At 51.1% G+C, this 12848-nt stretch overlaps 1 protein-coding gene across 11 annotated transcripts in view; it reads right to left on the minus strand.

Annotated features, from left to right (window-relative positions):
* Positions 1-12848, minus strand: part of LOC135897954 (neprilysin-1-like) — a 752274-nt gene that overhangs the window by 559158 nt on the left and 180268 nt on the right. The gene's annotated exons all lie outside the window — the stretch shown is intronic.

The following is a 12848-nucleotide window of genomic DNA, read 5'->3' on the forward strand; positions in this document are numbered from 1 at the left end:
ATAAGTTTCAATAGGTATATTTGACTGGCTTTTACCACGTTATGTTTAATGAATAATTTCCCCGTCGTTAATTCACGTGTGTCTCTTATATAATTTTCAAATCGATGCAGTACCCTTTTTTGAAAGACCAATAAGCTATTGTATTTGCAGCCAGTAGTTTTCCCCCAGACTAAAGTACATTATACAAGTTTTGAATACACTAATAACTAATAAAGAATTCTCTTGAGTCACAACGGTAATAAAAAAATAACCATCCGAATCCAACCTGTGGTTCTGGCCATGTCTGAAGTAAAATGATATATGTGTGGATGCCAGGTCATGTCTTCATGAAAGAAGGCTGCCAGAACTTTCTCCATTCTTTCGCGTAATTTGTGTTGATTCGTAATGAATTACATTAGCGCACGTGCACGTTTGTTTAGAGTTCCAAGGGTACATTTTGTGTTTTCCTTGCATTTATTTGTAACCTACTTGGTGTAACCATTAGATAATTCTTCTAAATAGGTGTTTGTTATCGCTTCTAACGAGATATCGTTTGATGCGACAGATGCGTTATGTGGTAGCGCAGCGGTAGAATTTCCAGCGCCGAGATGTGATGACCCCCGAACTCGAGTTCGGAATACCGAAAGACGCAATTCTGACAGTTGGCCACCAGGGCAAATTGTTCAAGAGCTTGAAAGAGATCCGGGAGGTGACGCTCATGATCTTGTGGATTGGGACTCGGGACGACGATGTCGTCGATGTAGGCAAATACAGCCGGGAGTCCGCGCAATACCACTGCAACGAATCTTTGGAACCTTTAAGCTGTGTTGCGTAGCCCAAAGGCCATGCGCTCATACTCAAGCAGGCCGAAGGGTGTAGTAATGGCGGTCTACTGTATATTGGCAGGCTCTAGGGGCATTTGGTGATGGGCCTTGGCAAGGCCCACTTTACTAAAAAGTTTGCATCCTTCCAAGTGGCCTGTGACATCTTGAATGCATGGAAGGGGATACCTATCGTGGACCATGTTAGCGTTTGCACACCCGCTAGACGCCGTACGGACGCCAGTCACCCAGTTCTTTGTTGGGCATCAGATTGAGTCAGGAGGCCCAACGGCTGGACGAAGGACGAGGAATACCGAGCTGGAGCATCGACTTGAGTTCCCGTTTAGCAATAGCCAGACGCTAAAAGAAGAGGCAGCGTGGACAAGCTGTGACGGGTGGAACACGCGTGGCGATGTGGTGGGTTACACTGTGCTGGGGGGGGGGGGGTGATTTAAATTGCAGGGCCTTGTAACCTCATGAACCTGTTCGAGGATACGCGTCTACGGGCATAGTGGACAGTCGACAAAACTGCCAGTATGGAGAGTGGCGTCTTGCTGTCAACCAGTCGAGGGCGGCGTATTCTGACGTCGAAGTCGAAATGGGTCTGGAATTCGGAGCTGAGGATAGGCTGATTGACGTCGGGAACGTTGAAGACCTACGCGAACATGCGTGGGCCTGGCCAAGGTATAGAGTGGTTGATCATAGACTATATCTGGCGATGGTGATAGAGTTCGCCACGCGGAGCATAGGGCCAAGTAACTTAAAGCGCGGTTACATTTGGAGGAAGGTAGTACGCTGACCTCCACACCCGTGCCTGCAAAGAAGCGCAGGCCGGAAATGCGATACATGACGACGAAAACACCACCAGCTTGTAAGGCGAAGTCACAGGCTGCCGTCAGTGATCTCACAAAAATTTTCCCGACCACTGGCACGGAGAGTTGCAGTGGCGGGCGCGGTGCTGGAAAGTGCGATGGCACCAGCAAATGGGCGATCTTCGACGACTACGTGAGCGGGAAGTCTTCAGGTTGGAACCACAGTGGCTTAGGCGTGGTGGGAAGCCACGCGGGTCAGAACAGGAAGTATGAAGGTCGTCGACAGAGACGGCCAGCTGATCAATCCGGGATTCTAAGTGGGCCGTGATAGAGGACTCTGGTAGAGGTCGCCACAGTTCAGCCCTGTTTGTTAGGTTGCCACAAGAGTGTGGCGCCCCCTGTGACCTGTGTGCGTGTATGTATGTTCAGGCCCAATAAAGGAGGGGCATTTCCTTTTCGTCTAAGCAAGAGGCGGTACTTGTCGGTCCGCCCCTGCGTGCTCGAGCCCCACGCGGCACTAACCACGCGACATGGTGTTAGAAGTGGCCGGATAACGCCTCCCTGCCTTAGCCCTCACCTCATAGGAAGCCACCAAGATGGCCCTCGAGACCCGCGAGCCGCCGAAATTTACGGCGCCAACTTTCAGCCGCGGGCACCATTCGTCTTCGCGAACCCGCCAACCTGGGCGACATGGCTCAGCCGCTACGAAGACTACACAGCGGTTTCAGGACTGACGCAAGCGTCGGAAGACATGCAGGTGCACTCGCTACTGCACTGCCTGGGCCCGGAGGCCCCCCCCTCTCCTCGAAACTTTCTCGCTCGAAGCCCAGTCACTCGCTTCATACCAAGCCGTTGCCACCCGCTTCACTGAGCACTTTGTGCGCCCGGCAAACGAGCTTTACGAGTCGTCACGGTTCCACAGACGTGTTCAGCTACTCGACGTAAGCGTCGACACGTACTACGCAGAACTGCGCAGGATGGTTAAGCGCTGTAACTTACCGTCTGCTGCTGTCGAGGAAAGGCTCGTACGCGACCGGTTCGTTGTCGGCCTCCACGACTCCCGTCTCTCGGACCAGCTGTGCCGGAACGCGAAGTTGACATTCCAGGGCGCTTGGACACAAGCCCGTCAATCCCAAGACGCCGACAGGGAACAGGCGTTGCCCCAGAACCGCACCGAGCACTCCCGCGAGCTCAACCTCGACGCCACAATAGCTAACAAGTTCCCCTCTCGTCGTCGCTCCGGCACTAAGCATCGTTTGCCGCAGCCGCAAGCAGAGGGCTCACGCGAGCCGTCCACACGTGAATTCTGCGGCCGCGCGCTCATCGACGTTCAGACTGCCGGGCCCGACGCTCCGCCTGCAACTTCTGCAAAAAGATAGGCCACTTTGCCGTAGTATGCCGCTCGCGCAAGTTCAAGCAGCACAATCTCAGCTCCGTTTACCTGCACGCCATCGTGACACCCGCCGCGGCAAACTTCGTCGACGTCACCGTTCATGACTACACTGCGTAGTTCAAGGTTGACACCGGAGCCGAAGTATCTGCCGTTCCCAGTGACTTTCCTACATTGCCCGACAAACTTGACCAAGTCGACACTCTGCTCACTGGCCCGGGAGGACAGCCACTGCGCGTACTGGGCTCGCATGTGGCACGACTTCAGTGGCAAGGGAAAACAATCTGTCAGCGCCTCTACGTGATTCAGTCTCTGACAGTGCCTCTTCTGAGACTCCCAGCGCTCCAAGCCCTCCGAGAAGATCGATTTCTTGATCAACTCAAGACTTGAACAGCGACGCTGCACGCCGAGCTCTTCAATGGATTGGGCACTCTCAAGGACGAATACAACATCCGGTTGAAACCCGATGCCGTACCTTTCTCGCTAAGCGTACCTCGCAGGATCCCCATCCCGCTGCTCGAGATCGTCCGCCGCGAGCTGGAGAAATTGGAAAGCGCAGGCGTGATCTGTAGGGTCGATCAGCCAACACCATGGTGCTCGGGTCTCGTCGTCGTCCGGAAAAGCGATGGTTCCTACCGCCTCTGCGTCGACTTGACACAACTGAACAAGGTCGTCCTCTGCGAACAACATATTCTACCAACTGTCGAGCAAGTCCTTGGCCTCCTCGGCGATGCAACAGTTTTTTCTAAGCTGGTCGCGATCGCAAGCTTCCACCAGGTGAAGCTCTCTAACGACTCCCAAGAGCTTACGACATTCATCACCCCACACGGCCGATACTGCTTCTGCCGGCTCCCCTTTGGCATCACCTTTGCACCAGAGTACCTCCAAAAGCAGATCGCAAGAATCCTGGAGGGCATAGAAGGAGTCGTTTATATGATAGATGATATTTTGGTTTTTGGACGCACCCGCCAGGAACATGACGCCATATTGAGCCAGGTGTTATCTCGCCTCGCAAAAGCAGGTATCACATTGAACCAGGACAAGTGTCGTTTTGGGGTACCCGAGGTCTCCTTCCTCGGAGTTGTCGTCTCAGCACAGGGCATCAGGCCAGATCCGGGCAATGTCGAAGCAGTCAAAGCCTTGGAAGCTCCAACGGACGTCGCCGGCGTTAGAAGGCTGCTCGGAATGGTGAATCGTCTTGCCAGATTCTTGCCACACATCTCGGACATCACGGCGCCCATCAGAGCCTTACTGACCAAGTCTCAGAGTTGGGTGTGGCAGCACGAGCAAAAGGCAGCATTCGAAAAAATCAAGGAACTCTTGACGTCTAACAGGTGCATGGCCAAGTACCACCCGTCGTACGCCTCTACGGTGTCTGCAGACGCAAGCTCATTCGGACTGGGCGCAGTTTTGCTACAGACGCAACCCTCAGGACAGCGCCACCCAGTCGCGTTCACTTCGAGGTCAATGACCGAGACCGAGTAGCGTTACTGCCAGACTGAAAAAGAAGCATTGGCAACGACGTGGGCTATCCAAAGGTTCGACGAGTTCGTCCGTGTCATCCCCTTCGACGTCGAAACTGACCACCTGCCACTCGTTTCCCTTCTGGGCAAGATGGAACTGGACATGTTTACGCCTCGTATTCAGAGACTACGGCTGAAGACCATGCGATACCATTTCCGTATGCTGCAGGTGCGAGGAAAGCTGCTAGCCACAGTTGATACGTTGTCGCGCATCACCTACAAGCCACCCACTCCTCTAGACATGATCGAACTTTTTGCTGCACAGGCAGTCGGCTGCACGTCGGAAGTCTCGCCACTCAGCCCTAAAGACGTGCGACAGGCACAAGAGTCTGATGGCGAGTGCAAGGCCCTCACCTCCTACTGCCAGCATGGTTGGCCACAAAAGACCAAGATACCACTGCACTTCTCAAGGTACGCCTCGGTGGCAGACGTGCTCTCTGTCTGCGACGGTGTTCTGCTGAAAGGCGCTCGGATAGTCATCCCATCGTCCCTTCGACCAGCGGTCTTGACGCTGTTGCAAGGAGGTCATCAGGGGATCAACAGGACCAAAGCCCTAGCTCGGGAGTCAGTTTGGTGGCCTGGTATCTCGACAGACATCGCCTCTCTCGCCGCCAACTGTGAACAGTGCGCTCCCACCCGCGTGAACTTTGCCGAGCCCCTGCTCTCCACGGCCCTACCTGAACATCCCTGGGAACTCCTTGGAATGAACTTGTTCCACCTCAACGGCCAGACGTTCATCCTGGTGGTGGACTATTACTCATGGTTCCCTGAGGTGGTGACCCTGAGGAGCACGACAGCTCAAGCAGTCATCGACACATTCAAATCCATCTTTGCCCGCCGTGGAATCCCGCAAGAAGTCAGGTCAGACAACGGCCCACCATTCGCGTCGCAAGAGTTGGCGGCGTTTTCAGCGTCACACGGCTTTAACCACAAGACCAGCAATCCACACTACGCTCAATCGAATGGAGAGGCGGAGAGGATTGTGCGTACAATCAAGGACCTGCTTCGCAAGTCAAAGGATCCTCATCTGGCTCTGCTCAGCTATCGGGATACTCCAGGAGTCAACGGCTTTAGTCCAGCCCAGCTGTTGATGGGACGTCAACTCAGAACCAGAGTCCCAAAGCAAGACTCCTAGCTACGTCCCAACTGGCCGCCAACGAAAGACGTCATCACCAAGGATATGGCTTACAAGCAGAAGCAGGCCGACAACTACAACAAGCATCGTGTAGCTCGAGATTTACCGCCACTCCAAATAGGTCAGCGTGTCTGGGTGCGACCTGATCAAGTGCGGGCTACGCTCCTCAGTGCGGGGCAAAGACCAAGAGGCCACGTGGTCGAAACGGAGCGACGTGGCACCCTACAGCGCAACCGGCGTCACCTAGTGCCTTTTGGGCCTACTGCCTGCGGAGAGGATCCACCACTGCAGGAAGTTCGCTGTCAGGAAGCTCAGCCTGCCAAGATCGTGGTATTAACGGTCCCCCTTGGACAGTCTGTGCAACAGTCCTCTGCAGCCAGGGACCGCAGTGACGGTGTGACACGAACACGTTACGGCCGGCCTGTTGTTCCACCGCGCCGTCTGAACTTGTGAAACTTTTGACGCGTTTGGCTTCCTGAGTCACTCCAGTCTAACCTTGAATGCTTCAAGGGGGGAGATGTAGAGGTCGACACAGTTCAGCCCTGTTAGGCTGGCACCAGAGTGTGGCGCCCCCTGCGACCTGTGTGTGTGTATATAAGTTCGGGCCCAATAAAGGAGGGACATTCCTTTTTCGTCTAAGCAAGAGGCGGTACGTGTCGGTCCGTCCCTGCGTGCTCGTGCCCCACGCGGCACTAACCACGCGACAGAAGAGAAAGCAGCAATCGAACGAGAAGTCGTGTAGTCGACTCGATCAGCGAGGTCGGCGAGGTTGTCGAGGGTCAACTGTCCTGTAGCGGCCAAGACAATGCGGGTGGACTACGGCAAGCGCTTGAACAGCGCACCATTCGCGTCGGCATTGCTTGACCCGCGTTGCGGTCGCATGCTGCTGAACAGGTGGGAAGGGCGGTGATCTCCCAGCTCGTCGAAGGTCAGCAGCTGCTGGAGGCGCGCGCTCTCAGCCACCGAGGTGCGGTCAAAATACTCCGCTTCAGTTGCTGGTACGGGCAGAACCCAAAGGTGCAGCGATTACACTCACCCCCTCGTAAGCGACCTCAGGAGACAGGTTGAGAAGTAAGTGGCGATACCGAGAAGTCTCCGAGGTGATGTAGGGTAGACCGAAGAAGAATTCGACCTGCTCGAGCCAAACCTGCGGGTCCTTGCAGCAGAATGTGGGCAGGTGAAGCTGTAGAGCTGCGACGTCCTGTGGGCGTGATGTAGCGTCAGGTGGAAGGCTGCCTGGTGCTGGTAGGTTGCTAGGGTCGGTTATTTCGTAGTCCAGAATCACCAAATGTTGCGAACCGAGAGGTTGTAGCAGAGCGCCAGGACCAGAGGACCAGCGTAGTAAGCTCATTCTACGAACTAGTGCTTGCCGTGCTTGCGTGGTGAGCGCGAGCCACAAAACGTTATTTTGGTAAACATTTAGCATTACTGGCCGAGAGCGTCGACCCTTATCGTCCACGCGTAGCAGCGTACGCGGACGCTACAACATTATCATAGAGTATTTCTTTAACTTGATGGCGAATGTCATCCTGTTCTCTCTGCCACACGTTGTAAGCGTGTTGGCAAACAGGTTGGACGGTCGGGCCAGTGATGATTCTGTGCTGGGTTAGAAGAATCTGCTTGACTTTCGACGTGCTGGCAAAGAAGTGGCTAAATGATGGCAGTAAACTGAGGAGCGTCTCTATTTCTCATTGTTCCAGTTGTGGATTGACTTTGATGTGACTGGTCAAGCCCACATCGCTGTGTTCCTGAGTAGAGACTGTCGTTGCCGAAGCACAAGTGCTGGGCTCGTCCAGTTTAGGCCATGGTGGTATGCCTCGCAAAGTGCTTGTAGTCGTCATTGAAGTTAGCAACTAGGATTGCGGTTTGCCTGTTCGGAGCTCTACGAGACCTTATGTGACGCCGTCTCCTCGACCCAGCAGAATGGTGAAGTTACCTTCGGCGCTGCCTATTCATAGTTGGTTTTTCGGGCTTTCAACGAAGACGAAGATGCTACTTCGAGTCTCTAACGAAATTTAGAGAACAGTGAAGACGTACGCTTAGTACAGCACTGCAGTTACTGCAAGAAGTGTTCACCGCAGTTTGAGAGTGCGAAGATATCACTTGAGGAAAAAGGCCAGACCATACGAGAGCTGCTGGAAGCCTTGCATATAAAAAGAAATGTCAGTGATTGCAGTCGTTATACGTCAATTTCGTTATATAGCTTGGAATGTGATCTTTTCTCAGCAAGAAGTTGTACTTTGTGCGGTGTTGTGGTGGCACGCGTTCTTTGTCTTCGAACGCACATACGCGACGCAGCCTGCATGTTCAACTTCTTTTCATAGAATAAACTCAGTTGTGAGTGCAGCGATTGTCCATGTCTCTGAGTGTTCCTTTATTTTGTGTGTGTTTTTTGGCACTGCAGTTCTGTCTGAAAAACAAAACTCTCAGTATTTCACTGACAGGTAAGAAAAAGAAGCACCGGGCAGTGCAGACGTGGAAGCATTGGCTCTGTTGTTTTCCAAGCTCCGCTCGAGAATTTTGTGAGTACAACAAAAACAAGCATATCACTCTTTCCGCGAACTGACGGCGAATAGACTGACACCAAGATTCGAAGTGGAGCTTGTGTTTTCACAATATTACGGCACTTTTTCTGCTCCTAGATGCCGTGTTAAGCTTAGCGGAGCAATGCTTAGTCAGGAGTAGGGTCAAAATCGTGGCAGTTTGGGCGAGTTGGTATGTCATGACTTTTTTAGGCTTGTAGCGCAGCTCAGAAAGAGCAAAAAGGAAGGAGGTAGGGGTAATGAAAGTTTTCCGTTCCCTTTCAGTAAGCCTACCTCCTTCCTTTTTTGCTCTTTCTTAGCTGCGCTACAAGCCTAAAAAAGGAGTAGGGTCTTTACTGGGCCCACTAAGCCCACCTCCCGCAGGCATGGCGGATACAAACATGGGAGATGAAGGTTTTGCTACAAATGAAGGAAACAATGCTCAGGGAGACTTCGGTTGGCAAGTAGTGGCTGGACGGGCTACCACGAAGTCTACGGCTACCACGAAGATTACGAGCTACCACGAAGTCTGTGGATAAGGAGAGCACACTGTCACGTAATCAGTGAGAGCATGGCGTCAAGGGAACTGCCGTCGGTGGAATGGTTAAAAATCGGGTTATAAAAGCTTCGAGGATGCCTGAATTGCCTGAGGAGCACAGACAGAAAATTATATAACCCCGAGAAAGACTCAATTTGTACAAGGTGAGCCCCACGACGATTGGTTCCACAGTAATGGACGCGTCAGGCCTAATGGAAGGTGGGGCCCGAGAAGATGCTGTCTGCCCAAACGTCACTCAAAATATGATCGTAGTCAGCACACCTAATCCCTAAATGCGGTGAAGTACGTTAGAATCAAGTCCTTCAAGATTATGGCAGCGGAATGCGAGGTAAATACATACGACGCGGCACCACATGCCACGTGCAAAAGTGTCATCCGAAGAGTGGACCTTAGAGACTCGCTAGCTATGATAGCAAAAAATATCCTGCATGAATTGAATCCGCTTGCGCTGGCTACCAAGCGCATCAAGACGTCGGGATCGGTCATTGTACCTTTAGGTGGACTCAAAGTACCCCATTTCATCAGATATCAATCTACACTAGTGAGATGCTGCCTCGCACTAGCAATTCGACATCTGCTTCACCTGCGGAAGGGTCGGGCACCACTCTGATTTCTGTCCAACAGTTTGTTCGGGGTAGGGGATGTGAAACTAGCCACCCGGCAAATGAACATGTCTGTGTACCTAAGTGTAAATTTTGTGAAGGTGACCCCCTACCGGTGAAAAGTTTTGCAAGCAAAGATTTCAAATCCTTTACGTCGTACGACTACGTTGAAGAGAGCGCAACAGGACTCGGTTGTCAGCAAGAATGCCGTCGGAGGCGCAACAGCTGGCGCCAAACTATTGCCCCTAAGACAGGGAGCACTCACGCTGCAAGAGTTCGACCAAATCCAGGCACCGTTCACTATCCAATGAGAGAAGCCGACCCAAGTGAAGGGAAGCGCAGGTGCGCTTCGTGTAAAGGGGTTCAACACCTGGCGAAAAGAAGACGCCAGGAACCAACTGCGCTGACAAAATGAAAGCTACGACGACGGTTGCTGGGGGCGTCTCGACGGCTGTGACTGGTGACAATGATGCCAGAATTGAGCAAATAAATAAAGAAATAACATTTTTAAGAAACGGTAATGAAAAATTCACCAGGAAGGTAGAAGAACTTCGGAAAGAAGAGCAGTCGAGCCCTGCTAGGGCAGAGATAGATACATCGGTAAACAGAAGCAGCGATCCAGGAGAATGCAGCCCTCCTGCCCCTAAAGAAAGGGTGGTGAGCTCCAAACATGGTGAAATCTTCTGAGCCCTCTGTGAAATAAGAGAGGCAATTAAAGCGATAAGAAAGACAGCGGGAAGGACTCACTTCCAAGTGGACAAATTGTGGAAAAGGAGGCTAACGAGAGAGAAAAGACTGAGGCGCGAGAAAATATTGAGGCGCGAGGAGATGACGACGATGAGTGTCTGCCATCGGATGCGCACAGCATAAAGTTGATTCCCTCATTTTCGGGGTTCATCACAATGGTTAAAATATCGGCAAATAGAAAGGCAGCTTCGCCTAAGAAGAATGGACAGTAATCATGGATTTAACGTGTTGCGATGGAATTGTCCTGGGTTCCAATGCAAGAAAACACCACTGCAACAGGTGATCAGGTCAACTGAGGCCAGGCCAAAGGTAATTATGCTGCTGGAAACTTAGGCAGACGAAATTATACCTACTGGGTACCAAGCGATATGTAGAGACAAAAAAATGGGGGAGAGGGATGGCGACCCTCATCGACACAATGTTGCCATACATTGAGCATGATATTCACTTTAGACATTCTAGGTTCGAATTTATTCTAGTTGAGATAATACTTAACAAGAATAGAGGCAAGGAAGAAAACATTTTCTCTGAATATTTGCGGCAGCCCTAACGACATACGACAGTGGTTTAGGGCACTCATTAACAAGGTGCTTTTGGTTGCCAAAAACTACCCGCTCATTATTGGAGGGGACTTTAATGCTCCCTATCACACGTCGGGATACTCTTGGAATACAAAGAAGGGAGAGGACCTATGGAGTCTCGCCATGGATCTGGGGTTATGCTTGATTACTGATCCAGCGTATCCTACTCGTTGTAGCACGTCCACAAGTAGGGCCTCCACACCAGATCTCACTTTTGTAAACAACTCAAGAGGTGCCAATGGGAAAATTCAAACATGGATTTCGGCAGCGATCAATACATCATACACATAACCACACGCATACCGAGACCACAAACAAGACTCTTCCAATTGACTGATTTGGATCAGTTCAGGAAAATCAGGGCGAACAGAAGGAGAGTGAAGACTTTGGATGACGAGCAAGAGCCCATTCAGACTTGGGTCATCCTGCTCAGGCCACTAAAGAAATCAGGACAGAGGAAAATAGTGAGGCAATGGACAGCAGGCTGGCGCATCTAATTGAGGCCAGACAGGCTATATTACAGATATGGAAACGCAAGGACTTAACAGAAGGCTAAGGAATAAATAGCGCAATTAAACAGAGAAATTGCTGATCCCTCGAAGACCCCCGTGAAGCAACAGTGAGAGGAGATTTGTAACCCAGCTGATGGTAGACTCAAACATGGAGGTAGCTGGAACATCCGCAAGCACTTGATCAACGAGGATGAAACAAGGACAAGCAAGAGAACAGCTACAGCTAAGTTGGTGCATCAGGAAAGCAAGCATAAAACGCAGAGGGAAGTCATGGATAGGATAAACTCATCCAGATATCTCCAACCCAAACAACCAAACGAAGGAAAAAAATTATGGGGCTTTACGTGCCAAAACTACTTTCTGATTATGAGGCACGCCGTAGTTGGAGACCCTGCAAATTTTGACCACCTGGGGTTCTTTGACGTGCGCCTAAATCTAAGTACACGGGTGTTCTCGCACTTTGCCCCCATCGAAATGCGGCCGCCGTGGCCGGGATTCGATCCCGCGACATCGTGCTTAGCAGCCCAACACCATAGCCCCTAAGCAACCACGGCGGGTCCAAACGAAGGGGACGAGAGCCCCGAGTATACGGGAGGCATATGTAAAGAACTTGACCGGGACTGAGAGCCACCCTCACTTCACTGAGAGTGAAATGAGACGGCTCTTCAGAGTCTCAATGGTAGATCGGCGGCTGGAGCTGACGGAATAACTAACAAAATATTAAGAAATCTAGATGATGAATCAATTTTTTATCTAACTGAACGTTTCAATGAATGTTGAAGAAAAGGGGTGTACTCAGAGGAATGGAGAGTGGCAAATGCAATCCTCATACCAAAGCGAGGCAAACAACTCACTCTGGGTAACCTCCGTCCTACTTCCTTAACTTCATGTCTAGGCAAAGCTATGGAACACGTCATCCTCAATCAGCTCACGAATTACTGCTGAGCAGAACGACGTCCTCTCATACAACTTGACCGGCTTTCGTCCCGTGCTGTCAACTAAGGATGCTATGCTACTGATCAAACACCAACTGATGCAGGCCAGCCCAACGCACACAAAAGCTCTTTTGGGATTGGATATGCAAAAAGCTTTATATCGTGTAAAGCATCAGGCAATACTTGACGTTCTCCAGGATATGGGGTTAGGTAAGGGACTTTTTAACATGAAGAATGACTTTCCTGGAAACAGAACTGCACAACTCTTCCCGGGAGAGCTTAAATCAGAAGCTAAGAATTTGGAAAATAGGGGCGCTCCACAAGAGGCTGTGCTCTCACCCATGCTATTCAATGTAGCAATGTACAAGGTTACGAGAAATCTGGTAAAAATTGAGGACATACATTACGTGGTATATAGCGACGACATAACCATGTAGAGTACGAATGGTAATGTAGGACAGACAGAGACCAGATTACAGGAAAGTTTATATGTTTAGAGAACACACCACGAGACATAGGGCTAAAATTCTGGGCAGCCAAATCAGAACTCTTGGTCATTAAACATCGTATAAAAGGCCGTAAACCAATAGGTTACATTCCGGAAGATAGCCAAGAGTGTGCTTGTACACTGATGAAGGATCCGCAATCAGGCTAGTTGAAAAAGTATAGGTTCTTGCGTATCATCTAGAAGGAAACAGTGCTAACTATAGAACAATGTAACATATCTTGA

Source organism: Dermacentor albipictus, chromosome 2 (genome assembly GCF_038994185.2).
Source record: "Dermacentor albipictus isolate Rhodes 1998 colony chromosome 2, USDA_Dalb.pri_finalv2, whole genome shotgun sequence".
Lineage (NCBI taxonomy): Eukaryota > Metazoa > Arthropoda > Arachnida > Ixodida > Ixodidae > Dermacentor > Dermacentor albipictus.